This window comes from Pinus tabuliformis, chromosome 9 (genome assembly GCF_031772625.1).
Source record: "Pinus tabuliformis cultivar Carrire ecotype Pingquan chromosome 9, CPIR1, whole genome shotgun sequence".
NCBI lineage: Eukaryota > Viridiplantae > Streptophyta > Pinopsida > Pinales > Pinaceae > Pinus > Pinus tabuliformis.
Genome location: NC_142307.1, coordinates 1,805,663,727 through 1,805,689,312, shown reverse-complemented (window position 1 = coordinate 1,805,689,312; position 25,586 = coordinate 1,805,663,727).

The window sequence follows — 25,586 nt, the reverse complement described above, 5'->3', positions numbered from 1 at the left end:
CCTTCACTGAACCTGCGTCCCTTCTGATATAAAAGATATGAAGACTTCAGAACTAGCCCAAACAGTCAGATCTGCAGATCTGATCCTGCGTCATAGAGATCACAGTCCATTAGAAGATTCGCCCTCATAGATCTGGACTAGATCTCACCAAAAGATATTCAACCAAAGACGATGATTAATCCAAATGAACTCCTTTGCTTTATATAGGCAAGCTCCTCCCCAAAACATGGAACAATACCACGAGCCGACACCATAGAAACACAAAACCGTCGGCTAGATACCACACAAGAAACCCCCACGTGCTTTTCTCTGTCTTGAAATGTGTGCACTGGGTGGACGCACCCCCTGAACGGCTGGCATGCGTCCCTGGACGCGGGTTCTGCATGGTATACCTGCGGGGATGCACTTTCTGAACAGATTGCCTGCGTCCTTCTTAAAAATAGAGAGTTGATCATCAAGAATAGTGATCTACCACCTGAATGGGTTGCCATCAAGGACAACACCTGAATCATAATGCCAACACGCATTTTTTGAGTGTTCGTAAATATAAGGTGACTTATGGAGTAAATATGAAAAAATGTTTTATTTGTTTACCATACCTCTCGTTTATTTATATTTTTATTAATTTACCATACCTCTTTTACAAATATGGTATTTGGCCCATAGGATTCACTTAAATAAAACCTCTTTCTTGAGCCTTCATAAATAGAACAAGGGTTAAGGACTAAATATAAAAAGAGGTTTTATTTATTTACCATGCATCTAGTTTATTTATATTTTTATTTATTTAGCATACCTTTTGAGTAAGTATAAAAAGACTTTTTATTAATTTACCATACTTCCACTTTACTTATATTTTTATTTGTTTACACCCTTTCATGTATATAAGGTGACTTATGGAGTAAATATAAAAAATGTTTTATTTATTTACCATACCTCTCATTTATTTATATTTTTATTAATTTACCATACCTCTTTTATAAATATGGTATTTGGGCCTTTGGCCCATAGGATTCACTTAAATAAAACCTATTCTTGAAAATGGGCGAATGGATTCACTTAAATAAAACCTATTCTTGAAAATGGGTGAATGGAAGGTTGTAACTCCTACTTTCAAGGGCTAAATTTACCTTTTTTACCCTCTCCCTTAAAATAAGGTGGGCTATTTGAGTTGATTTGTAAAAATGTACTATGATACAAAATATTCTCCCACTAAAAGTTTAAAACCCCTTAATTTCACCAAAGGGCGAACATTCGCCCCTAAAATTATCCTTGCTTACTACCAGAGGGGAAACTCACCCGATTCTACTTCCCATATACACAATTTTCACAGAAATAAAAATCCAGAGAGCCATTACTCATGCCTTCTACCATACCTTTACCATGAAGTATTTGAAGGCCCTTCTCTCCAATATGTCCAAGCCTTTGATGCCACAACATGGTCTTCTCTCTAGAGACCACTAGATTGTCTACTCCACTTTCAGGAACCACAAAACTGTTGCACCCATCAATAACATTGCTAACTTGCAGCTTGTACAGAGTTTCAATTCGAACTCCCCGCATCAATACCAATGCTCCCTGAACCATTTTGTAGCTATCTTTCTTGAACACTATTTTTACACCTGCATCATCCAGCTTGCTTACAGAAATTAGATTTCTGGCTAATTCAGGAATATGTAGAACACCTGGAAGTGTTCTAACCCTTCCACCTTGAAACTTCAACTTTACTTTTCCGCGACCAATGATTCTAGCCTTCCTATCATCCCCTAAGAAGACATCACCACCATTGTATTTCTCATACTTGCAGAACCACTCTCTATGGGGAGTGAAGTGAAAGGATGAACCTCAGTGAATCAACAATGCCTCATGATCTACATGTGTACTTGAAGAAGCCAAGTACACATCCCTACCTTGATCTGAGGTGGTTTTCGCCTCTGCAGAAGGAGCATCATCACATCCCTTTCCTTTATCGGGAGCTTTAGATTTACAGTCCCTTTTGTAGTGCCCTTCCTTTCCACATTTCCAGCACACCACCTTTACAGGATTTCCTAGAGGTTTAGATCTCCCTCTAGATTTAGATCTCCCACTCGATGACTTATTTTTGTTTCTGTTCTAGGACCATCCTCGTATAGACAAGGTATCACCATTTTGGCTCTCCATATTTTTCCGTCTCATCTCCTGCATCAGCAAGGATGAGACTGTTTCATCAAACTGCAAGGCAGTTGCATTGCTACCTATTGCAATAACCATACTATCCCAAAAATCTGGTAGAGAACACAACAAATGCATGTACGCATCTTCATCTAAAATTTTAATATCAACAGATGCTAACTAACTTACCACAGTATTAAATGTGTTCAGATGCTCTATCACCGAGTCTCCATCTTTCATCCTCAGGTTTTACAACTTTTTCCACAAGAATAGTTTATTCACTAGAGACTTAGATTGGTACAAAGTCCGTAATTTGTCCCACAAATCCTTCACTGTAGTTTCCCCTGATACATTCAGCGATATTGAATCTAAGACACAGAATCGTATTGTGCTCTTTGCCTTCTAATCCAACTTCTTCCATTCTTCATCAAGCACTCTTGTTGGTTTAGTACCCGGATCTACCGCGATCCACTGATCTTTATCCACCAACAGATCCTCCATCTCGAGTTTCCACAACTCAAAACTCTGACCATTAAATTTCTCGATCTCTATCTTTCCACTGCTCGCCATCTTCTTTCACCACTAGAATCGGTCTTGCAGATCTCCCACTAAACAGGGTCTACCACAGGCCCGAGCGAAAACCCTCAGCAACAAAGGAATCCCCTTGATGCCAAAACTGCTCTAATACCAAATGTAGGTTTTAATCTCGTACATAAATTACCTGCATACGAATTCTAAAACATAGAAAATAAACAATGTGAGAGCATAACACATATACATAGAGATTTCCCCCCTGGATCCCAAAACCGTGACTACCAGCTTTATTTTTCATTATGTTGCTTTCAATGTTATAATACATATTTATACATGCCGAAGCATCCAATACCATGGACCGAAAACCATCGTGTCCAAAAACATGTGCGAAAATCATGCACAAAACCATAGGTGGGTCCATCCATCCTAACATTGGTTCCAAAACCAAAATTTTTCTGGGTGCTGCCATGGACCCCATAAAGTGGGGTTACGAGTATACCTCAAACCCCTTGTGACCCCCCCGGCTACATAATCAGTGCAATGAAGGGGGGGCTCCACCCCCCCTCTAACCCCCCAGTTAACTACGTGGGCTAGTCGTGGAAAGAATATAACACAACCCAACAGGGGGAGCATGATCAATGTTAATATTGAGAAGTTCAAATATGGAAGTCTTCATTTAACATTGGTTAGCCCTTTTCCCTTGATGTCAAAGGGGGAGAGTAGCTCAGTGTTTGGAGAGTATCTTGATGTTATGAAAAGCTTGGTTCTTGGCTTGATGTTATTTATAGGTTATAGTGACCAAACACCAAAGTGGTTTCCATCAATTCCAAAGTGGGAGATTGTTGGCATTATGATGAATGTGTTTTCCTTCATGGAAACTTACTTGTAACAAAACAAGTATACGGTAACTAGATGAATCCATAGGTTAGTTCAAAAGTGAGAGAATGATGGAACATAATGACAAAATGATGGGGCACATATTTACAAGGTCAGAATCAAAAGTTTGATATAGGGAGATTGTTGGCATTATGAATTAGGTGTTTTATTTGATGGAAACCTACCTAATGAGTTGTCCTTGATGCCAACCTATTTGAGGAAATGGAATCCTACTTGATAAGTTGTCTTTTGATCTACTTGTTAAAGGTATAAACATGACGTGTTTACAAATGTGATAGAATGCATGGTAGTTCAAAGGAATGATAAGGTTGGAAGTTAACAGGATGTGTTTACGGATGTGATAGAATGCCTGACAGTTCAGAGGAATCATTTTAGAAGAATCATAACGTTGGAAGTTCAAGAACTATATACGGGTTCTGTTAAGCTAAGTCTTGTATGCACGTGAGTTCTGTGAATAAAAATAGTGCATGGATTTTGCACCATGGTATTCTAAAAAGTAGGGGTTCATATCATGGTATTAGCCCATAGTAATGAGAACCACAAAGAATATTAATCCCATCAAAGAATACCATCGGCATAACTATTGTTTTGACTGATGGTATTGAAAAAGGCCAAACTATATAAAGAGGTGAGGATCAAAGTGCTAAGTGTGCAAGTGATGGAAATCTCATGAAGAGTTAGTTCAAAATAAAATATGCATGTTATGGGTTTTTGATGCTTTGCTTAATCTAAACTATGTATGCACCTAAGATTTTGATGATTGATGAGATCCAATAGATCTGAAATAATTATGCACGAATGAATACAATGATGGATCAGGATCATGAGACCTAAAATGACTTTTCATTGCATGATCTGCTCATGGATTGACTAGATTTATGTACTGATGCATGTTTTTATCTCTGAATATTATGATTTTTGTCTTTCTGAAGTTCTGAAGAGCTTCAGAATTTTAGGTCAAAATTTGTAGATCTATATCATGGTTGGTCTCAGGAAAAGCATGTATACACATGGGTTGGCCTCTACAAAGTAGTGTATACAAATTAAGGGTTTCTATTCATAAATGACTAATCAATCTGATCAGTGTTGCTACTTCTTTGTTGTCTATCAATGATGTCCTCATGATTGATCTTGGTTAAATGATAATGTCTGAAGTAGATCTGATTGAATGATGAAGTTGAATGTGGTTATGAATAGTGTTAAGATCACTTGTTTTTTGCGATTGGAGATCAGGTTCCATTATGTGATTGGTTCAGAGTGCTGCAGTAGATATGAATATGAATCAATATTCTTTTCAGAATTGCAGTAGTCAAGTTTTCAGTTTTCTGTATTTTAATATTTGTACGCGGGTTTCTCTACTGAAAAGTGTGTATGCATGCAGGTTTCCTTAAGTGAAGTAGTGTATGTATTTTGGCATTTGAATTATTAGGACTACAATTGATTGTGTATGTTGATACAGTATTCTAGGTTTCATTATGTTTACTGGTTATAATGATCTTACTGTTCCAGTTGATTGGTTGAATTTTGATTAAGTGTCGGTTGATAGGGTTTTAAGTGAATGGTTGATTCCATTGTATTAGAAATTGATGATTGGGTGATTTAGTTGTGTCAGAGGTTTTAGTGATTGATTGATTCATTTGTGTCAGAAGTTTCAGTGGTTGGTTGATTCAGAAATTGATGATTGGGTTTCAGTTATGTCAAAGATTCATTGGGTTTTAGTGATTGATTGATTCATATGTTTTAGAGATGGATGATTATATTACAATGATGAGTTACAATTCTATTATTTATATTGAGCTTAAATATTGATAATGGTTCCAGTCTAAAAATTTGATGAAACATGGCCTACAAGTGATGATGTGTTGAAGCAGGTGGATCCAATGTGAAAATTCATGAATGCTAAGGGTGGAGCCTTCACTAAGGATGTTGAAGCTTCCTTCCAGTAGTAGTTGGTGATTAGAAGAGGGTGTTGGAGTTCCCTTCCAGTAGCAGCTAGAGAATGAGTGAAGGTTGTAGCCTTCTGTAGGTTGGTTCCTGTGTACTGGTACAAGTTTACGCCAGTACAAGAACCAGGGGGTTGTAGCTCCTTTCCAGTAAGAGCTGGAGAAAGAACGAAGGTTGTAATCTTTTGCAAGTGGGCACCTATGTATTGGTATGATTCTGCACCAGTACAAGATTGTAAAGAACTTTTTCTTTATATGACAAAGAAGACAGAGACGACAACAACATGTGGTTTTCTCCCGCATTGGGTTTCCAACTTAAATCATGGTGTTCATGTGTGTTTCTTATGTGTGATCATTTATTTTGTTATTACAGGACATGGTTATTGTTTATCTAATGTTTAATAAAGTATTGATGCACTGGTTGAAGACCAACATATGATGAATTAACTTAATCATAAGTTCTCCGAATATACACTAGTTCTATTAAGAACAGTTGCATACACACACAAGTTCCTTTCAATAAAGTCACATATAGAAATCTTAATATGAAATGTAAAAATTTATTCATTTGAAAATACTGATTCACACCCCTCTCAGTATTTGTCCCAAAATGGTTATGAAGGAGGAGGCCTTGACATCAATGGACAAGGGATTACAATTCCAATCATGGTTGAGGAGCGACCAATGTATCTGGGATTGGGATATGGTCAAAGGGATTTTGGATAATTCTCTAACCAATTTGAGGCACAACAACCATCTGAGGATGAGATGTCACACCAAGATGGTGGTGACAATGTTCATTTGTCTCCCAAGAGAAATGAACGCTTGAAGGGACCTTACATGTCATCGTCCACTCCACTCCGTCAAAGTTGTTGCCCAAGAGATAGGGATAAATCTCATGGGTGTTTTTCAATGTATGGTAATTCTGACAACTTGTGGAATATGTACCCTTGTACTTTATGTGATGCATTTGACCATTGTGTGGATGTCCGTGAAAAAGCCACAGTAATGGTTAAAATAATAGATCGGATTATAGGCATCAAGCATAATGAATCTCCTTCACATAAGAGGACTTATTTATTAGCAAGAAAGAGAAAGTTATTTTGTACCAATTGCAAGATGTATGGGAATGGCAATGAACAATGTTGGAAATGACATCCAGAGCTTTGTTCCAAGAAGGGAAAAGAGATTGGGCAACCTATTGAAAGGGAAGAAAGAGGTGGAAAATAGGACTCACAACAACCCTAAAGTAACCTTCAAGGCAAAGTTGATGCAAAAGAGAACCGATAAGCCTAGGAGAGGCAGAGATTGGGTAGACTATTTGTAAAGTTGCTTTGTAATTTTTTCAGTACTTTTTGTTGTTTACCTATTTGCGTACTTTTTTGAAGTGAAGAATAATTGTCACTATGTGCAACAAGTATGTGTTTTCATTGAAGTTATGTATTCGCTTGTTTATAAGTCCACATGTTCAAGGACTTTTCGTACAAGTTTATCATTCAAATTTATCTACAAGTTGGTCATGTACTCACCAATATAAGTATTCGATCTGAAACTTGTTGTGAATAAAATATTTTTTTTTAAGATTGTACAAGATGACTATGTGTTTTTAGGAAAATCCAATTATATCATTGAAATTTTGCAACAATGTACTTTTGTGTACAAGCTCAGGCTAAGAATGGTAAAGCAAGTTTATGTTGTTTTTTATTTTCAAGATAGATTCAAGTTTGTCTTCAATCGTTTAAGTTCAAGATGAACTGATTCTGAGTCATGGAAAGATGATATTATAGAGACTGTTTAGATTCCACTCATTAGTATTTTGTTCTTGCATTAGCGATAAGAATTTTTGGCTCGATTCTTAACAGGATAGTAGGTCTCCATGAAGAAGATATGTGAAGTGCCTTGATTGGGTCTTGAAGGGAACCAATTGAAAAGTAAGCATTTTGGATTGAGATTTTAGGTGCTTTTGAGTTTCAACCTCATTTTATTTACTAGGAGAAGCAAACATTTGGATTCCAAAATTTCCTAGTGGGGAGGCGTGATTACGTGATCAAATTTTAGCTCAAAAATTAAAGTGCCCATAAAGTCTTGAAATAGGAGTGAAGTTAAATTCCTCATTGTTTTGAATTAATGTCATTCGTTTCATCTCAATCTGACAACGTATGCTCAATTTATTTTGTTCTGATTGTTTGGACCAATAACTAAAAAAAAGGAGTAGGTTGCTAACTGGGTGACCATACAGTTGAGTGAGCAGGGTGACCATGAAGGTACATACCAACCCGCTGTCACCAAGTGGCACATTCTGATTCATCAATTTTAATTGGTTATGTGGGCCAATGGTAGGGTGACACATGGCCCAATCATGGGCTACCATGTGGAACCCTCAGACAATAAATTCTTTTGGAAATGCTCAGCCAAAGGCTCAGTGGTATTTGAACCCTTGACCTCCAGTTGATCTGGATTTAGACAGGAACGCAACAAATTATAGAGATAACCATAAACACATAGACGCAGCGTAAATAATACTTCATTTCATTAATGTAAAATACTGAAATATGCTTACAAACAGAAATAGAAATAAACCAACTAGCGCGATGGTATCTTATCTTTGAGAAGAGATGTGGTGGCTACATGCCTTTGAATTGTGTTACAATGAGGCTCGAAGGCCTATTTATTGTTCAGAAACAATGGAAAACCCTTAACATCCCAAAACCTAACCCTAGAAGATGAAACGCCAAATTGTGGACCCCATTTGGGTAAATTGGTACATCAATTTCCTGGGGTCGTAACTGTCAGGCCAGGCAGTAACTCCATAAAACAGAAACTGATTCGTGTACTATTCCATAGGTAGGTAATTTTTATATACAATAGGGAGTGATTGTTCAATTCATCTCCCGATGACCGTTCACATTCCTAATTTAATTATTTACATAAAATTCACCCAATCATGAAGATTAGGTGTCAACATTCCCCCCCTTAATCTGAAGGAATTTTGGTGAGTCCAAGCATAATTCTGAATCGTTCAAGATTTTCCCTTCCAAGTGCTTTGGTGCAGATGTCTGCAATTTGCTCATTTGTGGAACAGTGACAGAGATGGATTATTTTGGCCTCAACATGATGTCGAATCAGATGATATTTAGTATTGATATGCTTCATTCGATCGTGGAACTTTGGGTTCTTGGCCAAATTTATTGCAGAGGTGTTGTAAATCATGAGTGGAGTTGATTGTACTTGTTTTACCTGCAAATATTCAAGAATTTTCCTGAGCCACACAATTCCTTTTGTTGCTTTAGCTGCTGCCATGTATTCTACTTCTATTGTGGAATCTACTGGAACTGATTGTTTGCGTGATCTCCAGGAGACAACTCCTGATCCAAGACTCATAGCATATCCTGAAGTTGATACCCCAGTTTCTTTGTCTCCATCGAAGTCTTAATCAGAGTATCCAATCAAACTGAAGTCGTCCACCTATGTATACTTGATTCCAAAGTCTTGAGTTCCCTTCAAGTACCTTAGAACTCTTTTAGCAGTAGACCAATTTCCCTCACAAGGCTTTTGCATAAACGTGGAGAGGATTCCAACAGCAAACGAAATGTCTGGTCTGGTTGTAGTTAGGTAGTTGAGACTTCCTACAAGCTGTCTATACTTCGTTGCATCCTCAAATTATTTTCCTTCAATAGATGTGAGATTTAAGTTTTGTTCCATTGGAGTAGTGAGAGGATTGCACTCTGTCATGCCAAACCTATTCAACAGATCTCCAATGTATTTCTTTTGAGAAATAAATATGGACTTTCGATGTTGGGTTACTTCAATGCCTAGATAGTAATGAACATAGCCCAAATCAGTCATTTCAAAACTTTTCCCCAATTCCTCCTTTATGGATGCAATGTAACTTTCACTATTCCCTGTCATCAAAAGATCATCTACATATACCACAAGATATACAACTGTTTTGCCAAATTTCTTGACAAATAAAGTTGCATCATCAAGATCAAAATGTTTGAAATTGAGTTTCAGAAGATCCTCAGTTAGTTTTTCATACCAGGCTCGCGGTGCTTGTTTGAGGCAATACAAGGACTTCACATGTTTGCATACTTTATGTTCATGTCTTTTCAAAGCAAATCCTTCAGGCTGGGACATAAAAGCATTCTCTTTTAGATCTCCATTCAAGAAATTAGTTTTTACATCCATTTGATGGACTTTCCAACCGTTCTGAGCTGCTAGTGCAAAGAGTGTTCGGATGGTAACCCATTTTGTTGTGGGGGCAAAAGTATCCTGATAATCGACCCCTTCCTTATGTGCAAATCCTTTTGCCACAAGCCTAACTTTGTGCTTGTCAAGTGAGCCATCAGCTTTGTAATTGTTCTTGTAGACCCACTTGCAACCAATTGGTTTGGTTCCAAATGGAGGATCAACCAGCTTCCAAGTGTCGTTCTTTATGAGGGCATCATACTCATTTTGCATCGCTTCTTTCCATTCATCATGAGAAGCAACTTCTTTAAAGGAATTTGGTTCAAAATCTGTAGACAAGTTCAATTCACAATCATAAGAAACATCCATATCAACAGGTGAATTAGAGTCATCTACATCACCTCCATTTTTCCGGTTTGAATTTCTGGTTCCTGTTTTTCCAATTTCATCAGGATGAACACTTTCAAGTGTCTTCATCAGCCACTTTGGGGGACCTTTCTGAGATGGTCCAAGCTGCTCTGTTGATTGAGTTGGAACTGAATCAATATTGAGTCTCCCAATTCTATCAATTACATCACTTAAAGCATCATCCGTTGTTGGATTTTCATGCGGGGGAGAGTGTTCTTCAGAAGAATATTCCACATGTTGATCTAGAATAGGAATCCCCCCTTCATGATGTGGAATCTGATTATCAAATTCTTGAAATGATTTTGCTTTTGCGAATCTATCCAAGCGATCAAGTTGCCACTCAACAACATTGTTAGATTTGGATGATTCAAGAAAAATTACATCTATAGATACAAAAAACTTTTTATTTACTTCATCATAGAGGTGGTATGCTTTGGAGGTGTTTGAATACCCCAGGAAGATACACTTATGACTTCTAGCACCAAGTTTGTTTCTATGTACCTTTGGTATCAAAGCATAACAGGTGGAACCAAAGACCTTGAGATGTTTTACCGAAGGAACATGTCCATACCACAATTCATAAGGAGTCTTGTTTCTTATAGCATTAGATGGACATCTATTCTTTATATATGGAGCACATAGAACAGCATCAGACCAAAACATTATCTTTACATTTTTGAAGAAAAGCATGGATCGTACCATATTCAAGATTGTTCTGTTCATTCTTTCAGCTACACCATTCTGTTGGGGATTATAAGGCACAGTTGTTTGATGTTTGATCCCATGTTGGTGAAGATAGTTTTCAAATTCATTTGATGTGTATTCTTTTCCATTATCAGTGTGAATAGACCCAATATGATATTGTGCATCATTTTCAATCCATTTATGAAAATTCTTGAATGTTTGAAAAGCATCAGATTTGTTCTTCAATAAATAAACCCAACACATTCTGGTCTAGTCATCAATAAATGTCATGATATATTTATTTTGATTTGCAGAAGGAACGGGCATTGGACCACATAAATATGAATGAATGAGTTCAAGTTTCCTATGTTCTCTTGAATGTGAATCATGAAAACACTGTTTTCTATGCTTTCCTAGAATGTAAGCACCACATTGCTTAAGTTTTCTAGGAATTGTAAGCAAACAAGCAACACCATTTTTCTTCAATAAGCAGAGACTGTCATAGTTCAAATATCTGAATCTAGCATGCCATAATAAAATTGATGGAAGTGTACCTTCTTCATGATGAGAATTGTATGAGAAATGTTGTGCATGAGCAAATGTTCCTTGCAGTTTTAGAAGCCTTTCTTCTTCTATTCCCCTCATGACAAGTGAGTGGTCAGATGCTTTTCTTACCTCAAGCTTGCAATCAAACATATGAATGGAGTGACCTTGCTGGAAGATGTGGACCAAGGACAACAAGTTTCTCTTGAGCTGTGGGAGATATAGAACATGATCCAGAAGAAAGTTTGGAAGACCAGGCAGTTTAAGCATGATTGTGCCAAGCCCTGATGACTTTTGATTGATCTGCAAAGTATACTGCTCCATCAACATTGTCAGTGAAATCTTCAAAAAAATCTTTTCTATGAGACATGTGGCAGGTTGCTCCTGAATCAAGCAACCAATAATTTTTCCATGAAGCAAGTAAAGCATTAGACAAATATTCATTTACTCCAATGTTACATTGTGCCTCAACGTAGTGATCTGATTCAGGTGCTTTACCTTTGTCTGTATCATCAGTTTTACCTTTCTGTTGGTTTCTTTTCTACTCAATTTTGTCCCATGGTAGCTTGCATGTAGAGGCATCATGTGATCCATTTCTTTTGCAGTGAATGCAGTGCAAATCTGCCTTTTCTCCTTGAGAATGTCTGCCCCCCCTGCCTCTGCAATATCTTCCTCTTCCTCTTCGTCCACCTCTTCCTCTTGGAGAATCTTGAGCAGGATGCTTTTCTTTATGAGCAAGGCACACAGTCTCTTCAAAAGATTCAGGGGTTGTCTTCTTTCCAAAACCTTTCTCTCTTTTAGAAAACTTTCTCACAAGAGAGTCAAAGGTTATATCTTTGAGATTTCCATTTGCTTGCAATGACTCAAAATAATTGGAATAAGTAGGATAAAGTGCCTTGGGAAAAGCAATAAGAGGAATATCCAGCTCAACCTTAGTGGAATTGATATCATGCCTTATAGACTTTACTTCAGATGCAAGAGCAAGAGGATCATTATTTTGCAGTTCAAGAGTGAATAGTTTAATCATGAGTTGAACAACTTCAAGTGCAGAATGTGAGTCATAGAGTTCTTTCAGCTTTTGTAAAGCTTAAAAGGCAGTTGAATATGACGAAATATGGTGGCTCACCTCTTCATTTATAGATGTTGCGATTAATGCATAAGCTTTGTTGTTCTTGTTTTCCCAAATGATGAGCTCTTTGTCTGAGGTAGGTTGTACTGGGTCATTGTCTCCTTCTCCAACACACACTCCTTTCCACAAATCATTGAAGATGAGGGTGTGTTTTATCATCCGGGACCATTCAGGATAGTTCTCCTTGCCAGTGAGAACTATTCCCACCATGGATATGATTGAATGCATTCTGTAAAAAAATACTCCTGCTGTTAATGTATAAAATTGTACTTTTCGTAGAGGAAAAAGTGGAGCTCTGGTGTAAAAAATTGTAAAAAAAGATTGCACTCTTATAGGACAAAGGTATTACCAATTCCTATATGGTAGAGCATCTTGAGCAGGATGCTCCGATACCTATGATATCACTCGTGCAATGTACCAAACAATACAATGTTTAAACAATACATATGGCTGCGTTAAAAAAATACATATGTCTGCCTTCAACAAAATACAAGTGACTACGTTAAAAAATACATATGGCTGCCTTCAAAACCATATAACAGTAGCACATCTCCACGCAGATCATATGAAAATCTCCAGGTAAAAAAATATGGTTCTCAGAAAATAAAAATAAAAATAAAAAAAAAAAAAAAAAAAAAAAAAAAAAAAAAAAAACCATGTAAGCCAAGAACGCAACAACGGAAGTCACAAATGAAGCGCTAATCTTCATGATTGGGTGAATTTTATGTAAATAATTAAATTAGGAATGTGAACAGTCATCGGGAGATGAACTGAACAGTCACTCCCTATTGTATATAACAATGACCTACCTATGGAATAATACACAAATCAGTTTCTGTTTTGTGGAGTTACTGCCTGGCCTGACTTGGTATCAGAGCCAAGTTCTCAAAATAGTTGTAACTCCCTTCACTTTTGCTACTGTGGGCTGTACGCTGGTATGTCATATGCATTCTTATTTCTAAACGCTGTCGTGACAGTAACTTTGGCATACAATCTCCATTTCATGCATACAATAGCTCATTAGAAAGAACTATCCGAGCACTACAACTTTTGGCAGAGTAATATTGATACATGGACCCATGTTGCTCCCAGATTTCCCAAAAAGTGTCGTTTAGGGCCTCAAAACGGCTCTAGAAGTTCAGGACCCGAAAAAACTACTAAAAATAATAAATTGTGCTACAATTACAGAAACTGAAAAACTGAAAGGGATAGTTGTGGGTGTCCAAGTGGGATAGGTGGGTGGCCACCAACATACACTTGGATCATTCCTCCCCCGTTAGGAAGTAATGGTTCCCATTGAGTTGAGTTCCTCCCTGAGATGAGGAAGCTTCTATTGAGCTGGGTCTCTGGTGAGCTATTCTGCAATCTCTAATGTGTCCAGAAATGGTGGGAAGCTTGGTCGACGACGATCCACATTGAAAACTCGATGCAAGCGAAGGAATGGAGGAATGTTGTGCCCCAAAGCATTGTTTCCCACACCCTCGGTAATGCTATAAGGACCATGTCAGAGTGGTTTGAGCTTCTAATGGGCTCTTGTTAGGCATTCTTTCTACAGATGCAACTAGACATTGTCGCCCACCTGAAACTTGTGTGGTACCCCTGTGGGTGAGGAAAAGTTGTTTCTGTGTGTTGTCGTGACTGTATCCCTTTATTGTTGCTACTATGTGGAGGAACCCTTCGCAGGGATCATGGATGCAGCAACGATCTTCACCTTACTTTGGGAGCGAATCAGACAGAAAATGAATTTCCTAGTCTAGGAGATGAGCTTGCTACCTTTCTTAGCAGTGATCAAAGAGGTGGGGGTAGGTGGGGCTACCTCTGGTACCCTGTATAATGAATAATCCAAAGAAATAATGACAACACGAGGCCTTGACTCATACACAGCATGTCTCCTCCACAAGTATGGCTGGCCTAATAGTACATCACAAACATCCAGAGGTGTAACATCACACAATAACTTATCTATGAAGGGCTTGATGTTATAGGGAAGGCAGCACTGCTGGCGAACTTTGAGATCTCGTCCTTCATGAAGCCACCTGATACTGTATGGTTGTGGGTGTGGTGTAGTCAGTAGGCCCAACCACTTCATGACCTCTACTGAAATGCGGTTATTTTGGCTACCACTGTTGACAATTAATTACAACGGCGAATCCTTCACCCACATCTGTGAGTGGAACATGTGCTCGCCCTTCTCTAGATCTTCGGGCTCATTCTTTTGGATCTTGGCGGTGGAAACTATGATGCTGGGCTCCGCATCAATGATCTACTTCCCTTTGCCATTCCCCTTGTCGAGTTCTGGCTCAGGGTCAGAACATGCATCTTTTCGGAAGCCTTCGACTTGGCCACGAGTGACTGCTTGGTCTGACACTCGCTTGTGTTATGAGTGGGGCTCTTATGGAACTCACACCACTTTCCTGTGTCCTTTTTCAACTTCGTGGTGTTGTTCTTTTCTTGCAGCTTCGATGGGTTGTCTTAGGTCACCCCGCCTTGGCTTTGTCCTTTGGTCTTCAGATTCGCAGATCCAGAGTCTCGCTTATTCTATTTAAACTTTTGCTCGATTATGATAGCATATCAGTGCACCATGCCGAGCGAGGAGATGTTCAAGAACTCCATCTCTTCCTGGATGTATTAGTGTAGGCAACCATGGTACTTGAGTACCAAATGCAGCTCAGAGTCCTTGTTACCCAACTGTGTTCGAAGGGTATGAAAAATGTTTGTGAACTCCAGCACATCTTGGTCCCTTCCCTACCATAGTGTGGTCCATTTGATGTATTTGTCCTCATAGCTTTTGACAGGGTAGTACTGCTCCTTGACGGCATCTCGGAATGAATCCCAAGTGGGTGTGGCTGAAGATAGTTAGCCCGTACTTTCATTCTTCTGCTCGCAATAGGTTTCCCACCAATCCTTGATGAGGGGGGCTGCTTTGAGAAGAGCGAAAAAAATCTTTTCCCAACTCGAAAATTCATGAACCAAAAAATACCCATGTAGCAGATTTAACCATTTATCTATGACATCTACATCTATTTGACCCTCAAAGATGGGGATTTCAAAATTAACTTGTACCTTAAATGTTGTGGCGTTTCCAAAGTAGCAGTTGGAAGTTGATGCGTCACCTCTAGGTAGCCGCTGAAGGATCTGCGCAAAGCTATCCATCATCGCGTTCCTTTGCAGCTCAAGGGCTTCTTCAAGCAAGATTTTGATAGGATCTCCTACCACCTCATCTTTCTTTTCATCCGCCACGGGAGGCCATCGAGATTTGCGAGGCTGGTCTTGCAAAGGTTCAACTAGTTCAAGCCCTAACTCCTTGTATCCCAACCTCGTTGGGGACATGCAAAGAAAAACATAGAAAAAGCAGACTGCTCTCATACCAATGATCTGGATTTAAATAGGAACGAAAAAAATTACAGAGATAACCATAAACACAGAGATGCAGTGGAAATAATACTTCATTTCATTAATGTAAAATACTGAAATATGCTTACAAACAGAAATGGAAATAAACCAGCTAGGGCGATGGTAGCTTATCTCTGACAAGAGATGTGGTGGCTACATGCCTCTAAACTGTGTTACAATGAGGCTCGAAGGCCTATTTATTGTTGAGAAACAATGGAAAACCCTTAACATCCCAAAACCTAACCCTACAAGATGAAACGCCAAATTGTGGGCCCCGTTTGGGTAAATTGGTACATCAATTTCCCGGGTCGTAACTTTGGCATACGATCTCTGTTTGACATGTACAATAGCTTGTTAGAAAGATCTGTCCACGCACTACAACTTTAGCAAGAAAAATATCAATCCATGGACCCATGTTGCTCCCATATTTCCCAAAAAACGTCGTTTAGGGCCTCAAAACGGCTCCGGAAGTTTAGGACCCGAAAAAACTACTAAAAATAGTAAATTGTGCTACAATTATGGAAACTAAAAAACTAAAAGGGACAGTTGTGGGGGTCCAAGTGGGATATGTGGGTGGCCACGAACATCCACCTGGATCACGAGTTCATCAACAAAGCACTCTACCAAGTTTTCTATCGGGGGGTCTTAACCTATGTAGGTGAGAACAACTATTTAATTTTTCATATGGTGACATTTGGGGGAAAGGGGTTGGGCTACCAGCCCCAACCCTGAATCACATCCATACCACATGTCCATAGGCGCAGAAGGAAGGGGTCCCGGGGACCAACCCCGACCCCTGGTCCCATATGCCACACATGAGCACAAAACAGAGTTGAAAGGCGCATTGGAGAGGGGGGGCTTACCACTAGGCTAACCCTTGGTCACCTGATCTTCATGATACCACATGTTACGTGGTAAGCACCAACGGAGAAGGCGCTCAATGGGAGCTCTAGCCATGTGGGAATATTCCACCACATATGACCTCAGAAAAGTTCTTACGAAGGGCACATAGATAAGGGTGCTAGGCCTAGGGGCCCATGACCACCCACATGATCGATGCACAATTGTTAAGGGGCCCAGCGGGAAGGGCGGGTCGTTGGCCCAACCCCTACTCATGTGACACCCAATATAACTGTAGCCCAAAATTTGAGGGGCTAGGTTGGTGGGGTCGGGCATTAAGGCCCAAGCCGCGACCTTATGGGCCCATGTGGCCTTATTTTTCACTCTTAAGCATTATTGGGCAATTTAATTGTCTGATAAATTGCACCAACAGAAATCGAATTTGTAGGACAGTTAGTCTATTGGTTCAATTTGTAGGACAATTAATGACAAAACTCAATGGAGAGCTTGTAGAACCATATCTTTGTGAATTTTTAGTATTTTGGAGCTCAAAAAGAGTCTACCTAGGGGTTTTTGGACATATGACCTATATTAGCGAACTTGAGCATATCTAAGGGGAATCTTTATAGGTTCAAGTCCAAGGGTGTATGGATCAATCAAGTTTTTGGAGCATTTATTGAAGGTGTTTGAGCATGGAGAAGGCCTTGTAGGGGTTTTCTTACCTTCAGAAGTCTACTGCAACAGTTGTTACTTGTAGGGTTCAACTCAGGTTTACTGTTCTCACTATGTCATGTTGAGGAGGAATTTGTTTTTTCTCTTCAATGTGGAATTGAAGTGTTCATATGCTCATGTAAACTCAATTCAATTGGAGTATAGGGTCTTTGTAGGAGATGCCTTGTATTTCTATTTAATGTGAGAGTTCTTTGCAGGAGAACATTTCTTGGTAGGGGAAATATCCACATGTTTGCATCAACAAACTTTTAGGTACTCATTTTTACACTGAATATATGGAGCGATCTAGCTATATTGGCAGGCCCACAAATGTAGTCCAGGAGGGGTGAAGTCCGTCAAAAAATCCTTTGTTCTACTCTTCATGTATGCCTATATGAGTTATGTGATGTTGAATTACATATTCTTAAGTTTACATGTGAAAACTAACTCATAACTTGAAGAGACCTTTTGGAGAACATGTTTTCTATTAAGACCCATTTTTCCATTCAAAGCATTGGAACGGTCCTTTTTTTTTTGGAGAAGAGGAAGTTGATCACCTCCTCCATTTTCAGATCACATTATTAGCCTAGCGTATGTGCCTACTAAGGAAAAAGTTGAAATATTTTCATGAAGACATTAGCATCACCAATGTTTCTTTAGTTACAAAAATGCTTGAAATGAAGGAAGTGTCCTTGGGGGGTCATCTTGAGTCTTCCTTCTTTCCTCTCCTCATTTTTCTCGTTCTTTCTTTATTTTTCTATGTACTCTCTTCTAGAGACTAAATTTTTTCCCGGTTTTTCTCCTTTTCTTTCCTTATGGGAGGTTATACATGGGTACTTAAGAAAGCCTTGTTTTCGAGACCCATTTTTTTTTTTTAATTTTTAATTTCCTCCCTACATTTCGCTTATTAGGGGGGTTTCTAGTTCCAATAAACAAGCCTCATAACTTGTAAGCCTTCAAAATATCGTTAGCCATTGCATTGTAAGTCTTATCTTCTAGCTATCGCTAGAAGATTCCATTTCTCCTATAAATTAGGATAACATACAATGTTTTTCCTTAAGCAATAAAGTACTTTCTTCATTCTTCAATTTTTGCAATCTCTTTCGTTGAAGGTTTTTGGATCTTATAGTCTGATCCATTGGTGTTTTTTCACCCTTATAGCTGGACACCAACTTTAATAATAACAAATGATACATAGTTGACTAAGAGACTAAGAAAACTATTGTTGTTAGTCTAGGTGATCATGCACTATTCAAACTAGTCAAAATTTGGTCAATCAAGAAGCATGCACTTGTAGTAAATAATGACACCAAGAAATTATGTCATTGGTGGTATGATCATATTAGCTTCACATATATTTCTTAGTGATATCTAGGGAATTTGGTAGAGGGGCTTTCTAACGCCTAGAGTATAATAAAGTTGTATGTGACTATTAGGCAGGAAAGGAGCAATGAGCACCACTAAATGAAGGACAACCTTCGAGAGCACATAGATTCCTTTTGCTAATTCAATTGCAACATTTGTGAACTAATGAACAACGCTTTAATCATTGACACTAGGTATAATTGTAACATTTGTGAAATAATGAACAATGCTTCAATCATTGGTATTAGGTATTTTCTTCAATCTGTTGATGATTATAGGCTCAAGTGAGGTTGGCATGAAGGCGCCAAGTCTTGGATAAATATTTGAGGTATATAGGAAGATATCTCTTTACAACAATATTAAAAATGTTATTCATGTAAATTTATGAATAATTTGCGGCAGGATGAATAAAAGAAAAATAATATACTACAGGGAGGTGATCAACTCTAATATAAAAATTCAAAAAGTATCTCTATACTTTATTTGGTGCAATGAAGAAAATCAATATTGCTAAAATAAAAACAAATTCTATTTATTTCCATGTAAAAGGAGGTGTTCACAAATTCATAAAATGTTTTGCACCAATTTTTTTTATAACACTATACACCCCTAATAAATATGAATTTCAAAATATTTGTGACAATACTAATCATTCAAACCTTTTAACCCATCAAAATTATAGTAATTTAGAAATGCATCTCTTAAGGATTTATTAGCATAAAAATCTAACTCAATCCAAATGATTCCTTACTTTTAATAAACCAATATTGATATCAATGAACTTTAATAACCACCACCATCATCATTACAATTTTAATAAAGTAAATTTAAATTCAAATTCAAATAAATTTGTGTATTAACTACTTTCTCTTTATTCGGCTACAACCATTTTTGTTTAATGATTATGATAATGGTGGTTAATATTTATTAATATTAAATTTACAATTTTAATAAAGTAAATTTAAAATTCAAATAAATCGTGTATTAACTACTTTCTTTCTATTTTGCTTCAACTATTTTTGTTTAATGATTATGTTGATGGTGGTTAATATTAACTAATATTAAATTTGATTTAAATCATAAAAATAAACAGTTATTTCAAATAGTTTTAATAATTTAAAAAATTTAAAACGTAATTGCACCTTGTAATATTTAATATTTTGACTTGTTCAAATAAAATAAAAATAAATTTAAAATAAAATAAAATAGTTAAACATTATAATTATCAATAAAACATAAACTGAAAATAAAAATATATTAAATTATAAAAATAATATTTATATTATAATTCCAATTATAATTTATAATGTTCATGGGATTAGAATAGATAGGGATGTGGTGTATTGTTAAGTTACTTTTTGATATGAAAGTCACTTTTTGGTGTGAAAGTCACTTTTTGGCAAACATCTAACCACATTAAAGCTAGTGTGTGAAGTCTCAACTAATTTTGACAACTTAAATGCCCTTGGATCATTATTACTTTTTTTAAATAATTACTTTTTAATTACTCCTTTTACTTTATATATTTTTTTTTATTTAATTAAAAATAATTACTTCCGTAATTACTCCTTTTACTTTATATATTTTCTTTGATTTTATATATTTTTTGTTTAATTAAAGATGATTACTTCGTAATTACTCCTTTGAGTTGATATATTTTTTTTGTTTGATTTAGGATGATTACTAATCTTTCTGAGAAGGAGAAAACTTAGAATCGATGTCCACAGCAGAGTTTTCGTAAAAGACTATGGACGTAGAATGACCTAATATTTGGAGGAAGCCAAATTTTAATAAAATCTTCACAGCAGTTGATAAGAATAACTTGGTCGACAAAACATAGAATCCATATGCCTACCATAATTTCGGTACAAATTTTATAAAATCGTGACAAGTGATTTGAGTAGAATTTTTGTTAAGTTGGAAATGATAATAATGAATTTAGAGCATTGTAATATATGAAGGTTTATTATATAAATCAATAATTTTTAAAAGATTGTTCTGGACATAAATAGATAAATAAAATTTTAAAATAAAAGCGGATGAATTTTAATTATATAAAAACGGTAGTAAAATGGATTATATAAGTAGATAATCGTTGCAATGTCAGGGAGATGTAGTGACGTTATATTTATGCTTTATATTTTCAAAATCATTCAAAATATTTATTTATAGAGAGACTTATCAAATATAAAAGGATTGGGATTTTAGAGAGTTATTTATGATTTATAAGTTTAAAATTATCTAAAATAAAAAAATTGAGACTTTTAGAGAGTTAGTTATGATTTATAGTTATAAAATTATATAAAATATATATTTATATAAATATATATTAAACAAACGGATGGGGACTTTTAGAAAGTTATGAAATTTACTCGTTCACAAGTTGTTTATTAATTAAAAATAATTATTTTTTTCAAATGTATTTGGGAATCTTAATTTTTTAACCAAGTTGGTTTGGGAGTCAATAAATTTGTTAGGATGGTGTCACAAGCAAAATTATTCAATATTACAGTTTATTTTTTTACCAAAGTTCTAATTCTACTAAAATGGCATCTAATGTGGGATTTTTGGACTTTTACGAAAGAGCATAACGAAATGTACAATGTTTTACAAAAGAGTATATGTGACTTTTACGAAAGAGCATAATGAAATGTACAATGTTTTACAAAAGAGTATATGTCTCTGCATAATAGTTAAAAAGAACTTTTAGATTTTTCTTTTTTTAACATGAACATGAATTTTTGGAGAATCAATAATTCTGGACAAAAGATGTTCAATAATTAACTTCCAATGAAGATCGATTCCCCTTATTACACCAATACAACTATTTCAAAAGTACCATAAACTAGGCTACTTACAACATGTCCCCAAGACTTCCATATAGCTAAAAAATAATTTTCACCAAACCACTAAAGTTAATATCTTTTGACTAAAAATAACTCTTAGTTTCCCCACATAATGTACTTCAATTATTTCTTCAAGTATAAAAACCAACCCGACATTTACTTTATATATATGTCCAAAAGAAAAACTTATTTATTATTTTAATAATATTTTATTATTTACTACAATCTTATAGATGTTAATATTGAAATTTTAATTATTATATATATATATATATATGTATGTATATATTATGTTTCCTTGAAATACCATGAAACCCAAGTATATTATCAGCTGAGTAATTTTCCAAATTTTTAACTATTTTAACATCTCTAACGTGATTAGTGTAACGTACCATAGAACAAAAGACTACAAACTAACATTTAGAAAATCAAGAGCCTGAGGAGGTGACAAGTGTTAGATATTTGGCACTGGAGTTAGGTGCAGCTAAAGGAGCAGGAAGACATTGAAGGAGGGACTCTATATGATTCGGCCTTGTGTCCATTCCTTTTAAGCATACATGTTGGTTTCTATGAACATATTTGATGTCATCCAAACTTGTGAGGGTATTATATGTTTCTTCATGTTTATCCTTCAATGCATTCCCAAGCAGGGTCTTCATCTACCAACAAAGAGATAAATTTTTTTGATAAAACTTCCTTCTTACCCTAGTATGACCAGGGCCAGGAATCCAAGTAGAAAATTCCTTCAGGATCTTAGTGTTTGAAAAAGCTTGTTTGTCTCTAGCGGCTAAGGACTCTAATTGATGAAAGTCATTTTCGAGTTTCGGGGGAGCAATCAAATGATATGTGTTCACAACTTCTTGGGCCTGTTGTTCAGCACAAGTGCACCCCTTGAGGGTCTTAACCGCCCCCTCCATTCCTATTGTACATTCGTTGACATTGCATATCAAATTGAAAAATAGAGCATCAGATGATTATATAAAAATTAATCGTTGAAGATGAATGAGTGGCTGAAACACAGTCTTTGGGCCAACAACATGATAGAGTGGTGAGATAATAGGTGAAACAAAGCTAAGAACAGGACCTGGTGAATCAATCAACAAAGATAGACAGAACCTCAGATAGAATAGTCTAAGGTTGTTATGATAAGAGACTCGCCACAACAAGGAAATATTAAAACATTGATAAGGCTGACAGGAAAATTTAGACCCCATAAACATGCAAAAATGACCTCGAACCAGCACCAGAATCCAAACAAATAAGTGAGACAAAAAAATTAGAGAATTCGAAGGAGCAACAATTTACCCACAATTTGTTGCATAAGGTGGTTGTTGATGAAAAGACTGGGAGGTTGTAGTAGAGCTAATTGTGTCAAAAGCACAAGAATCACCCAAGGACTGACATCACAGTGTTGTAGTGTAGCCTCTCCTCCTTAAATCCTTGTGAAAAAACAAGACCCCTTCACTGCAGTTTAGAGCACTTCCCTAACCTGAGTACAAATACAAGGTGGGAGTGATTCCTAAAAATTCATTTTTGAAATAGACACATCAAATATTCCTTGTTGCGACCGGATGCATAGACACTTAGTCCTCCAAGTGCCATAAACATGTTCACCTTCATATTTATAGATTACATGCTTGTACATGCAAGGGGATACCCATGCCACCACCAGTATTTAATGAATTTTCTACGACAATGTGATAGGGATATCCCTGAACCCACAAATTTCCTCAAAGGTCACTCCCATGAGGGAGTTACTCTATCGAATTTGAATTTTATAACAATAATAAATTAATTTTCTCTTTTACTATATATATATATATATATATATATATATATTCCCTAGGAAAAATTGTAATTTTATGAATGAAAACAAAATTACATGTTGTAGATGCTCACAAAGCATTCAATCAAACCAGTCAGAACTGGTGTTCACAAAAACAATACATATAAAATAAACTACTCCAAAAAGCAAGTAAATGGATTACGCTTTTCTCCCTTTCGTCAACCTCCTTGGGTTGGAGTGTTACAAGTGCTAGTTGGTTCTCTTCATTCATTCTTGGATTTTCCTTATCTAAATCTGAACTTTTAAAAACATGATGGCATTTGAAGCCTCCCATCTCCTTTTCTTCAGGAATCTTCTTTGGTTGCATTGATGGGCCTAGGGTTCCTGATGCTTCATGATTTTCTCCCTCGTTTTTTATGTTTTTTTATGGATTCTCGGTTTCTTCATTGATGGGGGGGGGGGGGCTTATTTCTTCACCATCCTCTTCGTCTTCAGGCTTCTGCTTTGGAATTTTCCATCCCTTCGATTGCTTTTCTGATTTCTTTTTCCTTCTTGTCTCTTTCTTGGCTGCACGACATGTATTTTGTAGATGTCATGTTTGTTGACATATTCGACAGCTAAAAGTCATGTTTTCAAAGTCTAGAAACTGTTTCCAACACTGTTGGTTATGAATCAAGAGGAGACTATCCCACAATCATTTGTTAAGGTCCAACTCTAGACAGATTTTGGTGAAAGTGTAGATTCATTCTTTCGACATCATTTGTTAAGGTCCACCTCTAGACAAATTTTGGTGAAAGTGTAGATTTGTTCTTTCGACTCTTTGTATATTTGTCTTTATGTATCACCCAATGAGTTTCCTATTCCCTTCTAGCACTTTGTGGCGCCAGAAATGAAGAGAGAGACTATGCAATTGAACCCAAACTGACATTCTTGATACCACCATTGTATTGACATCAAATTATGGAAACTATGGGGTGAAAAAGTTTCGTATAACCCCAAAACCATGGGCCCTCTTGTAATATATATTCTCGTGGCTCCGATGATTCAAACTTTACAATCAAGAATCCTCTACAACAAAAGTGAATCTCACAATTTATTGTCCAAGTTATGAAAATCCGTTGAACCCACATATTACTGCTTAAATCTGAATATGATTGCTTAAGATTTAAAAGTTATATGTAAATCATTTGTTTATGATAGATCTACACCCATTCCTAGTTGCTCCCCTAGGTCTATTAAATTTCTAATCTAGTTTGGATGAGGAACATAGTTCCCTTTCAAAACGACTTTGAATAAAGTATTTTAATTAAAATAAATTTAAATGTAAATTAGTTTTATTATTTAATGGAAAAACAATTTTATCAACTATGGAACATTGTTATTTGGAATTGTCACACATTGAATTGGAAAAACAATTTTCCTTAACATGAGACACTATTATTAGAAATTTCGAATATTATTACTCAGATTTTAAACAACTCCACTTAAATTCTAATAAAACCATTTTTATTTTCACAGTTACTAACTCCGAATTTACACATTTGTGAATCGCCCTCGTATTTTGTTACACCATAATTTGATATAAAATAGCAATGTGACATGTTTGTAAAAGTCCCAAATGTCAAACCAAGATTATTACACGGCACGCTTTTTTATATATAAAATAAATAAAAGAAAAGTCTGCCACGTAGGCCCTAATGCGTTTTCTCCACGGAGCGACACCATACAAGATCGATCCCGGTTCCCCACCAATTATGCCAAAACTTTTCCGTTGACCGACTCTTACTAATACGTTTCAATCCCGCTACAGGGTTCCAGCGGCTGACGCCAAATGCTCCCGTTGCTATGAAGTTTCCGATCTATTGCCATCCCACTGAATGGCTCAATAGGTTAAAATCCTTTGAACCACACTCAGAAGCTTCTGATGTGAATTAAAAAAAGAGAGGGAGTGGGTATTTTGACTGGGGACGGTACGAACTCATTTTAATGTAATGGATTTTCACAACCGTCTGGCAATATAGCAGGAGAAGGAGAAGCAGTCAATGTTCATCTTCGTCACTGCACGGCTTAGTATTTGCTTCAGCCACGGATGTCCTTGTTCGTGCAATCTAACTAGAATTTTCCAAACAGGTGATTTTGCAATCTAACTGCTCCGACGTTTCCAAACA